The following is a 12,377-nucleotide window of genomic DNA, read 5'->3' as shown; positions in this document are numbered from 1 at the left end:
GCTGTTTCAACAGCCTCATGTTTCCTAGACGATCATAATAACAAATTGCATGCATACTGGGGGTTTTGGTCATCCCTCACCATTCAGCAGTGTCTTTAACTGCCATTAACATTTTATTAACATTTTGCTTCCTCTCAACACAATATGCATCATGGGGCAGTAGGTCAGCCCACTTCATCTGCTTGTTCTCTGGAAAAGTGATTGATTGAAATTTGCCTGGTCACGTCTACAGTTGCTTTAAAAGGAGTGCATTTCAGAACTAGGGTTGATGTGTCTAGGCTGCTGGAACATTAATTTACTTTCATATTTTTGTACATGTTTGCGAGAAAATGTTCTCAACCAAGTCTATTGGCTTTACAGTGCTTGTTTTAGTTCAGCTTGTGAATGAGTCATAACAGGTTAGAGTAATCATGGTGAAATACGCTGCAAATGATACCCACTGGTGTTGTCTGAGCAATCAGAGTTTGAAAATGAAAAACTTTTAAAATGTTTATAATTCTTTTCATTGGTATTTGGTGCAGAATACAGTACAAGCCATTAGTTTTAGTATTAAATCTGTTTATTGACAAATAAAGATACGCACATACATAGTACATTGCAATGTGTGTCCATGACAGTGGTATGCCATAAGTCAGCATAGGAAGAATTTGACAATCACGTAACTTAGATATAACCTGACTATGGGGCCACTGCCGTGGTCGAAGGGTCTGCCTGGGTAAGCATGTGAGTATCCAAACGTGAAAACAATTACCAAACCCCATTCCCCGAATCCCACCTCCCCCCACCCCCAGCTTCCCGCCCTCCCCCCCTGTTCCAGGTCCAGTGTCCCCCTGTAGTGACATTACCATCTAACCAGAGGATCCCTAACCTTCTCCCTGCGATAGCCTCAGTAAACGTAGGTATCTGTGACAGGTCACTTCCCTAAATTCGGTTGCAAGTAATGATAAAATGGGCTGCCACAGTTCTGGGTATTTGTCACCCTCCCCCTTCACAATCAGGGACAACTTTTCCATACCCAAAACATTCCAGAGACGATGTAACCAACCCTGAAAGGTGGGGATGTGTGCGGTACGCCAATGGGATAGAATGTTCTGTAGTGCTGAACCTAAGGCTATGGCAACCAGTCTGCCCCGGCGAGAGCGCTGCGGGTAAGTAATGGGATTGGGCAGTCCTAGCAGAACATAGGCGGGGAATCTTGGGATGGGCGTATCAAAGTGCAAGTCCACCTCGTCCAGGACCAGTTTCCAATATCCCTGCAGCTGGACACAATCCAATAATAGGTGAACCAAAGTGCCCCTCTCTCCACACCCGCGCCAACAGGACACGTCCCGTGCGTGATCGATCTCATAGAGCTTCTCCAGGGTGTAATACCAATACGAAGTGATCTTGGTGAGGGTGTCGGTCAAGCCCATATGATAGGCGGAGTGTCGTGCCCTATAAAAAATGCCCTCTCAGTCTTTGTTGCTAAGCGTACGCCCCAGATCCTTTTCCCAGCGTGCTTTCCCTGAATTGTAAATATGTGTATATCGGCCTAAAAGCAAGCGGTATTGGTCTGATATGAGCTTTTTGTCCGTCTTTCTCGTGATCAACCAGTACTCGTACGGACTGAGTCGTCGGTCTGCCCCTTCCCTAATCTGCCCATTAAGTGCCCAGTGTCGCGCCTGGAAGTATCGGAGCCGTTCCCTTTCAGGCAGGCCAAATTCTTGCCGAAAGGCGTCAAAGGGAATGACCCCCTCTGCTGAGTATAGATGGAATAAGAACCTGCATCCCGCCTTGCGCCACCGAGCAAAGGCCGCTGTATCTTGACCGAGGCCGAAATCGGGGTTATCCAACAGGGGCGTAAGCGGAGACGTAAAAGTCGTGAGCTCGTGCTTAACGTTTACAAGATTCCATACCTCCAGCGGGACCCTTGTAATGTATGAGGTGTAGAGATTAGAGGGACGGTGCTGCCTTCAAAGGAAGGGAACCTCCTGGAGCGGGCAGCCCGCCACTGCCTGGTCCTGAAAGAGCCAGTGCTTCTCAGATTCCCACCTGTTCCATTCCACTAGCATCTGCAGCTGCGCCGCCTGATAGAGCAGCAAGTCTGGGAGCCCTAGTCCACCCCTCTCAGGTGGCAATGTTGCCAGCCGGAGTTTCATTCTCGTCCGTCTGCCGTTCCATATAAACTGAGCCAGCTCCGATTGAGTCTGGCGCATCCAACCCTCCGGCAGCCACAAAGGTATGGCGCGAAAAAGCTAGATAATTTGCGGGAGGATTGTCATTTTTATAGCCGCCACTTTGCCCAACCAGGATAGTGGAAGGTGTCTCCATCTACCCAGCTCTGCTCGGACAGTCTGGCGAATTCGGGCATAGTTTAGATGGACCATGTCCTGTAATGTGGCCGCCAACTGAATTCCCAGATAGGGTATGGCATCTGAGGCCCAGGGAAAGGGGAAGAGATCCTGCAAGTGGGCCCGAGTATGGGCCTCCAGCAAAAGGTCCAACGCCACCGATTTACTCATATTGAGTCCAGAATATCGACACAGGTCGGCAGTGACTCTCTGGGAGAGGATAGGGATAAGAGGACATCATCAGCATATAAGCTGATGGTATGCACATATGCCCCGAACTTAATCCCACGGACTGTTGGGGCGAGTCTCATTGCCTGAGCCAACGGCTCCATGTACAGGGCGAAGAGCAGGGGCGACAGGGGGCACCCCGTCTCGTTCCCCGTTCGATGGGAAAGCGGGGCGAGGAGAAACGAGGGCCACGTGTAACAATTCAGGATCCAAGTGCGGAATTAGTCTCCCATCCCCGCCTTCACTAAGACCTGTTCTAGGTACGGCCAGTGGACACGATCAAACGCTTTTTCCGCGTCGATTGTGAGCATCATATATTCCCCGGTCGTCCGTGTGGCCTCTTGGTATTGTCCGCGGTTTGGCGCTCCGGGATGAATCCCGGTTGGTCTGGATCAATCAGACCCGGCATAAGCGGAGCAAGCCGCGCCGCCAATATATTCGTATAGAGTTTAGGATCTACATTAAGTAGCGATATGGGGCGATAGGCCTCGCACTCCGAGTGATCCTTCCCAGGTTTGGGGATAACAGAGATGGTGGCGTCAAGTAGGTCACTCGGAATCGCGCCCGGATCTGAGAAAGAATTAAAAAGAGTGGTTAGCAGGGGAGCGACTTGGGGGCAGAACGTCTTGTAGAAGATCGCCGTGAAGCCGTCAGGCCCCGGCGCCTTCCCTAGTTTAAGCCTTGAGATGGCCGCGATAACTTCCTCCGGCCTAATGCTACGTTCTAAGAGCTCAACCTGCTCCTGAGTAAGGACCGGGAGAGGAACAGAAGCCAGAAAGTGGTCACCCGCAGCTAGATCTAATGAGGGCCCGGTGTACAGGGATGTATAGAAATCACTAAACGCCGCCGCTATGTCGGCATCCTCCGTGGCCAAACCTCCGTCCTGCTTTCTAATCTCCTTCACCATGTGGCGCTGCCGAGTTTCTCAGGGTGCGCGACCCAATAGCCGCCCACACCTATCTCCCCCCGTATAATACATGTATCGAACCCTTAAGGCCGCATATTCTGCCCTGTCTTGATCCAGTTCACTTAACTGTTGCCTCACTAATTTCAGTTGCTTCCAGACCCTGGGTGTGCCCGTCCTTTGATGCATGTGCTCTAACTCTTTCACCTTCTGGGTAAGCTCGTCCCTTTTCCTCGCCCTCTCTACATTCTCAGCCGCCGAGACCGCTATGAACTCGCCACGCAGTACTGCCTTAAGCGCTGCCCAATGTGTAGCCGGTGAGGTGTCAGAAATGTTATTGTGGCTTAAGTAATCTGTTATAACCCCTTTTATTTTCTCTGCTATATCTTTGCAGTGTAGTAGTGTGTCGCGCAGTTTCCAGCAGCACGTGGGTCGCGTCACCGGAGGGAAAGCAAACACCACGGTGATTGGGGCATGATCTGAAAGTGACGCGGTGCCTATGTCTACTGCAGAAGTCAAGGCCTGGAGGGAGGTGGAGCCAAAAAGTAATCCAGTCGCGCATAAGTGTGGTGTGCATTCGAGTAGTATGAATATTCCCTAGTACCAGGATGAAAGCTGCGCCAGAGGCCCACCATTCCCAGCTCCCCCAACCTAGCCAACCCCCAGCTGGAAAGGGTCCCTGCCTGTATGGAGCGCTGAGCTGACCTGTCCAGGAGATTATCAAGCACTAGGTTAAGGTCCCCGCCCACTAGAATGTGTCGATCTGTGGAGCGTTAGGAGCGTAGACCGAGCAGATCGTGAACTCCGACCCACCCAGGGAGAATCGATAAGATAGCAGCCTCCCTCGTATCTCCGCTTCCTTCTGCAACACCTTCCCCCTGAAGCGCTGGGCCACCAATATCGCAACCCCTGCTGTTTTAGTAGAAGCAGACGAGAAAAATTGATGTGGGAAGCAGCGCGCCTTCATCCTTGAGCAATCCTTTTGCAGTAGGTGCCTTGCGTTTAACTGGGTTATTTAGTCCCCTGACATTCAGGGAAAGAATTCACAATTCAGTAGTTGGCATGACTCCTCACCACCCCTAACCGCTCAGTGCTCACAAGATCTGCCACTTTCGCCGCAAGCCCCCTCCCAAGGCGCCAACCTTCCTGCCTGTAGTGGGGCCCTTTGTGCCACCCAAGCGCAATCTGGAAACCCAGTCCATAACCCACTAAAGGAGACCCAAGGACCTGGAACCCCTCCCTCCCCTCCCCGAAAACTCCCTCCCTTCCCCGCACCCAAATTCTCCCCAGATCTCCCGCGCCGCTGGGGGCATTAACTCCCATTAAGGCTCCAGTTGTTCCCAACAGTGCAATGCGTCCCGCAGCCAGAGTGCAACCCTGGGTATTGCTTTCTTCCCCCAGTGTTTGGCTTGTTGACTTTTGGCTAGGAGTTGAAGTATAGCTGTTAGGCGCCTGTATGCTGGTGGTAGATCTTTAACAAACTCCAGCAGACTGACCTGGGGTGTGTGGTACAGTATTGGCCGGTGATCTGTGGAATTTATTTCTTGCCAGAAGTTTGTTATTCCAAGGCATTCCCATGCTAGATGTAAGAATGAGGCCTGTGGCGTCAAGCATCTCTCGCAGTACGCCTCCTCCCTCAACCCCATATCCTGTAGTTGTAATGGCGTACGATAAACCCTATGGAGAAACTTGAATGGGACGCAATCTATAATTATATGATAGGGCAGCAGTTTGTTCACAGCAATAGGTCCATTGCTCAGTGGTTAGAGGCGGAGCAGTGACGAGCATCCATTTAGCATTGTCCTTGGGGGAAACATTTGGGTGCCTTATCTTGCATAACAGTGTAGGGATGTGTGACCAGCCTACGGTGTGAAGCATTTGTGAGCATGTGTTCCAAAGCACGCAGTGTAGGTAGGGGCTCAGGGAAAGAAGCGCATCGCTTGCAGCATGTAGTGTGAATTTGGTGATATAACAGAATATCCATCGTAGTTGGGTGGGGATCGTCCATTGGGGCAGATGAGGAAAGGTATTGCTCTTCAGGATACAGGTCAGCGAAAGTGAACAGATACCGCCTGTGCGCTCGCGACCTCGCCCCTTTATCTTGCAGTGTTGGCAGCGTAGGGTTACATGCATTGGGGATGGAGAGGGTGTAGATGCACTGTAAGTTAGCTCTTTGGCGTAATCTGTGACACGCCCATCTAACGCAGTCCACAGTGTCAGTTCCTGTGCAAGTGGGCTTGTATATGTGATATTACGCAGCAGACAATGGGTCCGGGGAGATCGGATATGCGTTTGCCACTACATGGGGCTGAAATTTTACAGGATATAACCAAAGGTGCAGATATTGGGCTTGAGCACACCATACATAGAGTGCCATATCAGGTGCATTGAGACTGCCCTGGCACAGAGGGAGAGTGTGGGTTTCCCTATTAATTCTGGGTTGTTTATCAGCCCATGTTAGTAAGATCGGGTCCGACCGTAACTGTTGAAAAAATCATGCGGAAAGTGGTAACTGTAGGTTCAGGAAGAGATATAGAAATTTTAGCAGTACCACTATTTTGGCTATTGCCAGTTGTCCAGATAATAAGGGAAGTCAAGTCCACATTGGGATTCTCTCCTCAAGCCAGGACATTGCTCTGCCATAGGTAGCTCACCACAATTAATCTGCCTCGCGGCTAAGCCACACTCCCAGATAACACACCGGTTCGGTAGCCCTTTCCAGCGAAAACTCAAACAAACTGTGACTTGCTGTTGGTGAGGGGGAAGATGATGGATTAAGCTCAGTAGATGTTAATGCCTGATATGCCACCAAAGTGAATAATCTCCCACATGGTGGGGTCAAGATTTTCTTTGGGTTGTCAAATGTACAGCAAAATGTCATCTGCGTACATGGAGATCATTTTTCCTTCTTATCCTAAAGTTAAGCCCCCTGTGAGCGTGGTTTTGGCGTAGGCATGTTGCTATGGGGCTCCATGGCAATGGCAAATACATTTGGGGTTAGGAGGCATCCTTGCCCGGTACCCTGTGTTACAGAGAACGTTTTTGATATCCCGTTCACTCGTAATCTAGCAGTAGGGGAGGTGTACAGTAGTTGAATGAGACTCACAAATCGAGGGCTCAGCCCGAGGCGTCAAAGCAGAGTAGATAAGAAAGCCCATTCTAGAGAGTCAAACGCCTTAGTGGCGTCCAGAAGAGTAACAATCGCCTCCTAACTGGGGTCCACACTGTACATGACCACAAACAATGTGTGGCGGTTGTGTGCAGTGGATCGGTCAGGTATAAAAAACTATTGATCTCGTTGGACTATATCTGGAAGGAGGGGAGGGAGACCGTTCGCTATGAGTTTAGCCAGTATTTTGTTGTCTACATTTATCATAGACCATGGCCTATATGAGTTGCATTGGTTCACAGGCTTTCCTGGTTTGAGAATAGTGACAATGACGGTTTCTTGAAGCGACAGTGTTAGTTCTTTAGCCTTCAGGGAGGCTTGGAACATGTTTAATAAGTGTGGGGTCAGTTAGGTGGCGTATTCTTTGTAAAAAGAGGCAGTGAGCCCATCTGAGCTAGGCGCCTTATCATTTGGAAGACTACGGATTACCTGTATAGTCTCCTCAGTTAAAAGCGAATCTAAATATAAATGATGCACATGGTCAAGCCATAAATGTATGGTGTCAAAATAAGAATCAAATTCCTCAGTAAACAGTGCAGTTTGTCTGGTTTAATTTAGACTAGGAGGTGGTTATCGTGGTAAGAATGGAAGATGGAATGCTTGCCTTCCGAATTCTCCTTCCTCAGCTGTACCACGTAGTCCTGGGCCCTGGGTGGACGGAGCATGTTAGCCAGTGGCTCAGTCTCCTTCCCTGTATTAACATGCCCTAGCTTCGCGTTCTGCCTCCTCCTCAAATTCAAGAAAGTTTTTCGTGTATAAGTGCCATCGTTGCGGAACCTTGGGAGCTTTAATAATCAAGTTTGAACCTTCAGAGTTTGTATTCGAGTTGGGCTAGTCTTGCGCGTATTGCTTCGAGGATTCCTGCTTGCTTCGTGATGCAAACCCCTCTAAAGACAACTTTAAATGCCTCCCAGAGGACCTGCGTCGAGCTAATCAGCCCTCTTTAATCGCAAAGTAGTCCATGGCGAAATATCAGCCCAGAATGCTTGATCATGCAATACGCTGGGCGGAAGACGCCAATTTAAGGCTTGTAGAGTAGCCAATGGCAAGGAGAGCACCAGAAGAACAGGTGAACAGTCCGATAATGTACAAGGGAGTTGTCACAATGTCAGTCCACGTTAGGACATCACGGATTATTAGCCATAATTAATTGCTGACTATGCCCCGTGGGTCGACAGGCAAGTTCTTTAGGCTGTGCTGCCAGGTGTACCTGTACTTTAACTGCAAGATAAAACAGATTTTTATGGGCTGCGACTAGGCAGGATTATATGTGAGCAGCTCCAGGTAATAATCAAGTGTTCCCAAGGGACCAGCTGGGTCCTCGGCAGGCGCATGCCTGACCACACAGTTCCAACTGGGCAGCGCGCGCCTAAGCTGTCACGGGGAGCACTAGCAGGCACTCTCTCATATAGTGTCTGCCACGATGCAGGCCGTTGCCCCCCACCAACCCAGGCCACTGGCCAGATGAGTACTGTGGGGACAGGTGGCAGGAAACCAGCAGCAGGCAGACAGTGCGGGTCAAGCAGGCCTCACCAAGGAGCACTCCTCTCTCCCAGCCTGCTGTGCTCAGGAGCAGGATTCAGCACTGGCTAGGAACCCAGCTGCCCCGCGCATCAATGCAGGGCCTACCTCAGCCCAGGATCAAGGTTCCAGAGACGTCCCGCATTCGCTTCACGTCAGGCCAGGGGCGGCCCATGCAATCCGTACCTCCCAGTGATACGGGAGCGGTCCTGGACACCCATCAGCAGTCCCAGGGCCTCCGCTGCAGGAAGAGACAGTTGCCAGTGCCAGCCACAGGACTTAAGGTGGGTTGCGCTCTTTTTCATCTGCTTCGGGGGCTGTCACACTCTTCACTAGACTGGCCGCAGGCAGTTTAGGCCCTGCCGCCACACAGGCCCAGTGCCGCTCGCGTCATCCCAGGCCACGACCTTTGCAGGAACAGGAACTGGGTCCGCAGTTCAACGTGGCGGGAAGTACAACACCTGAGGACAATTAGGAGATGAGTTGTAGTTTAGGGGGCCGATGGAAAAGGATTATGCCGGATTATGGTTTTAGCCAGTTGACCCCCTCTATCGAGCGGCCATCTTGCTGAGCGGCTAGGCTCCGCCTTCTGAAAATGACAGACTTAGCAGTTTTGTTGATTTTGCTGGAGGAGAAGTATCTTGCTTAAGTGTTGGAAGCTAGAAGAGGTAAGTTTCCAGGTCACAAGACTGGCATTGGTTTCCACTGTTTGAATGTAACCGTTTTGAATACTCATTTGTATTAATATATGATGCAGATTTTCAACTAATACACTGAAGGCCGTAATCCTCAAAATGTAAGCCTAAATTACAGCATTGCTTAGAAAATGCTTATTCAGTCAGTCATAATCACTTTATTCGGTTAAATAAAACCATAAAAGTACACTACAAAAATCTCATAAAAACAACAATAAAGCATAAGCAAAATTAATTCAGAATATTCTTATGCACCATAAAATATGAGAGTAAAAAGAGCCCCATCTTTATGATATAAAAGAAGGATCTTGTACCAATTCCTTGAAAAATTAATCTTATACACAAATAACGTCAGAATAAGCATTCATTTCCTTATAATTATAAGAGTTAAAATATTTCTTATCCAGAGGTCCCTTTTTTCCTTTCTCTGTCCCCAGCAACTAAAAAACTAGCAATGTTAAATGTTTCCCTTACATTATTTAACATCTGTAAGTATTCTAAAGCAGGCCTTATCTGCATAAAACCTTTACTCCTTAAAATAGGTGCTAAAAAAACGTTTGCGGGTATGCAGATAGTGGTCGCAAAACATGATAAAGTGCAAAATGTCTTGGGTGGAAAAATTATCACAGGATCAGGGACCCAAATCTTCCGCCCTTCGCCACCTCTGTGGTTCTGCCAGCAGAAAGTGCAAATAGTTGCATCTAAATCTTATTAAAAGGAAGCAGTGGTAAGGCTTTGTTACTTCGTTTAAATAGGGTTGTATTGCTGGGTTTGTTTTCATCAGTAAATGACCTCGTACCTTTTGGTTTCATCATCTCTCCGACCTCTCTTTCAGCTTGTATCATACATAAAAAATTGTTTCTTGACCCATATTAAATCCTCCTTTGACATTTTATTTGGGAAATCAAACAACTCTGGACGCCCTAATTTCATTGTTAACTTCTTGACATAACATAACCAAGAAATACTGCTTGCTCTATCCAGGGATAAACAGTCCTGAACAATCTCACGATTCATCTCTAATTCGGGATTAGTCCAGATCATTATCCATTTGAGTAGCGGAGCCATTCCGATCAAATCTGACACAAAACCATTGCCCAATTCCTGATGAATATAGGAAGGTGTTGATTGCAGGACTGATATCAAATTTCTAAGAAACATATTCTCTACTATTTGGAGATCCTTAGCCTCCTTATTACCCCAAATTTCAGACCCATGGTTAGAGAAAGCAATATATTTCGCTCTGTGTATATTTAACATGAATTGAACCGGCTTAGCCCCTAACCTGCGTACAAAATCCAGCACTGCTACTGTTAATCTTACCATCGCGTTTCTTTTAGCTTTCTTTTGCGGTGCCCATGTGCTCCTTTCATTAAACAAGCCCCTTAAATACGAAAATCTGGTCACCCTTGATATTTCGTTTCCTTCACAGTAATACGTTTTTAATTTGTTGGGTCTAAAGACCATGATCATCGTATGAGGTTTAGAAAAATTAATACTTAAATCCAGCAAACTCATAAAATCTGCAAAGGAACTGAAGCCCAAGAGTCTAAATTATTAATATATAAAGCAAACAATAAGGGAACTAAAATACATCCCTGTCTGACTCCTCTTGAGATACGAATACTCTGTGTGTAATTTCCCCTTTAGTCGTATCTCACCTTGGCGGTAAGGTCCCTATGCAAATCGGCCAGAAAGTTGACAATGTTCCGGTCCATTCCCATTTCCAGATATAAAACTCATAGTTTTTTATCTGTTGACTCGGTCAAAGACCAAGGACAGATCCATAAAGGCCAGATGTAGTGCCCCCTTTTTGGCAATAGTATATTTCCCAGCTAGCAAATGCAAGTTTAGGCACTGATCCATGGTACCCCTGCATTTCCAGAAGCCATACTGAAGGTTTGATAGTGCATTGGACTCTTCCAGCCAATCTGTTAATTTACTGAGGATCACTCTCCCTAATACTTTAACTGCTGAATCAATCAGCAATATAGTCCTAAAACATCATGGGTCTCCTCTCTTGCCCTCCTTAAAAACTGTTATAATAGTAGACTGGGACCAAGGTCTCGGCAGACCATACAGACAAGCCATATTGAATACATGCGTTAATATTTTAGATCACTGTGACACATTTAACTTAAAAAGGTCGGCCAGGACACCGTCCGGTCCGGGGCTTTATTGCTTGTCATTTGTGCTATTGCCTCACCTACTTCCTCTTCATTAAAAACCAAACTATATACATCTGCATCCGAAGACCGGACACCTAGGCTTCCCTCGTCATGCTGGTCACCATATGTATTTTTAAAATGACTTAACCATTGCTACTTCGGTATATTACAGCCCAGTGTACAGTTACTAACTCCAGAGAAGAATGGTTTATTAACAGTCTCCCAGAACCGGGCACTATTCTTAATAACATCCACCGATAATAAATTGTTCCAAGCATCTTTTTTAATTTCTGCTTTACGTGTCCTACAGCATGCTTATACGATTTCCTAAGTACAGCAGTTAATCTTTTATCTTGGGGTTTTTGCTTTAAGGCAAGAGTAGATTTTGGTGGTCAACAGTGCTACTATGATCGAACCACCTCCCTCCTCCTTTCATGATTTTCCTTGTTGGCTGTGAGAGTGCTCTAGCCACCTGTTTGCAAATCCTTTCATAGGCTATAAGGGTTTCTACCTCCTTCTTAGTGCTATCTAGACAGAATTCAATCTCTTCCCCCACTGTTTCAAATAAATAATTTATAAAATATTCCGGGACTACCATACTCTATTTGAGTCTACGGCCCTGATCCTTTACCTATACACTTGGACCAATAATGGCCTTCCCCAGTTTTGGGATTACCCTGGTACCTCTGTCTAGTAAAAAATGTATGGGGTTATGATCGCTAAAATGTGACCATTGGACAGCATAGGATATAAATTTGGATAATAGGTCTGTGGTGATGAAAATATAATCAATTATAGAATTCGAGCCCCTTTCCTTAAAGGAGGGAATACCAACCTCCCCTCTAATGATATTTGGATATGATAGGCCGAAATCTGCGAAATCTCCTCTAAGAACCCTCCTTGCTGTGTGTGTTCATAGTGCAAGTTTGAGTAATTTGGGGACCGAGATTATCAGTGACATGACATTCCTTGTACACAAATGTGTATTAAAATCCCCATCCTACGTAAATGTTCATTTACAAAGTTTCTTTCACAAGAATTACAGAAATTAGTAATAAGTAATTTCGGTGCATTTTAGGTGTTATTTGGACCACTAGGCAATTACAAGAACCAGAATCCATTTTACAGTGGGTGCCTAAAACATTAAGGGAAATTAGGGTTTAATAAACCACCCTTTGCTCTACTAGCTGGGGAAGGCTGTGCCGGTTCAGAGGAGGTTGTATATCCATCCACCAAGAGAGTATTATCAGTTTCCCAAGTCTCTTGTAGCCTGACCACATCATACTCCCTTAAAATATCAGTCCACCTTGAGTCATCGACTTTGTCTCTTAAACATGCTATATTCCAACTGAGAACCTTAGG

At 47.0% G+C, this 12,377-nt stretch overlaps 1 protein-coding gene across 4 annotated transcripts in view; it reads left to right on the top strand.

The window, feature by feature from the left end:
* The window catches only part of CPLANE1 (ciliogenesis and planar polarity effector complex subunit 1), a 2,766,109-nt gene that overhangs the window by 154,848 nt on the left and 2,598,884 nt on the right, over positions 1-12,377 (top strand). The gene's annotated exons all lie outside the window — the stretch shown is intronic.

Source organism: Lissotriton helveticus, chromosome 2_1 (assembly GCF_964261635.1).
Source record: "Lissotriton helveticus chromosome 2_1, aLisHel1.1, whole genome shotgun sequence".
Taxonomy (NCBI): Eukaryota; Metazoa; Chordata; class Amphibia; order Caudata; family Salamandridae; genus Lissotriton; species Lissotriton helveticus.
Note: the sequence above shows the minus strand (reverse complement) of the source record. Positions and strands in the feature narration are given on the sequence as shown.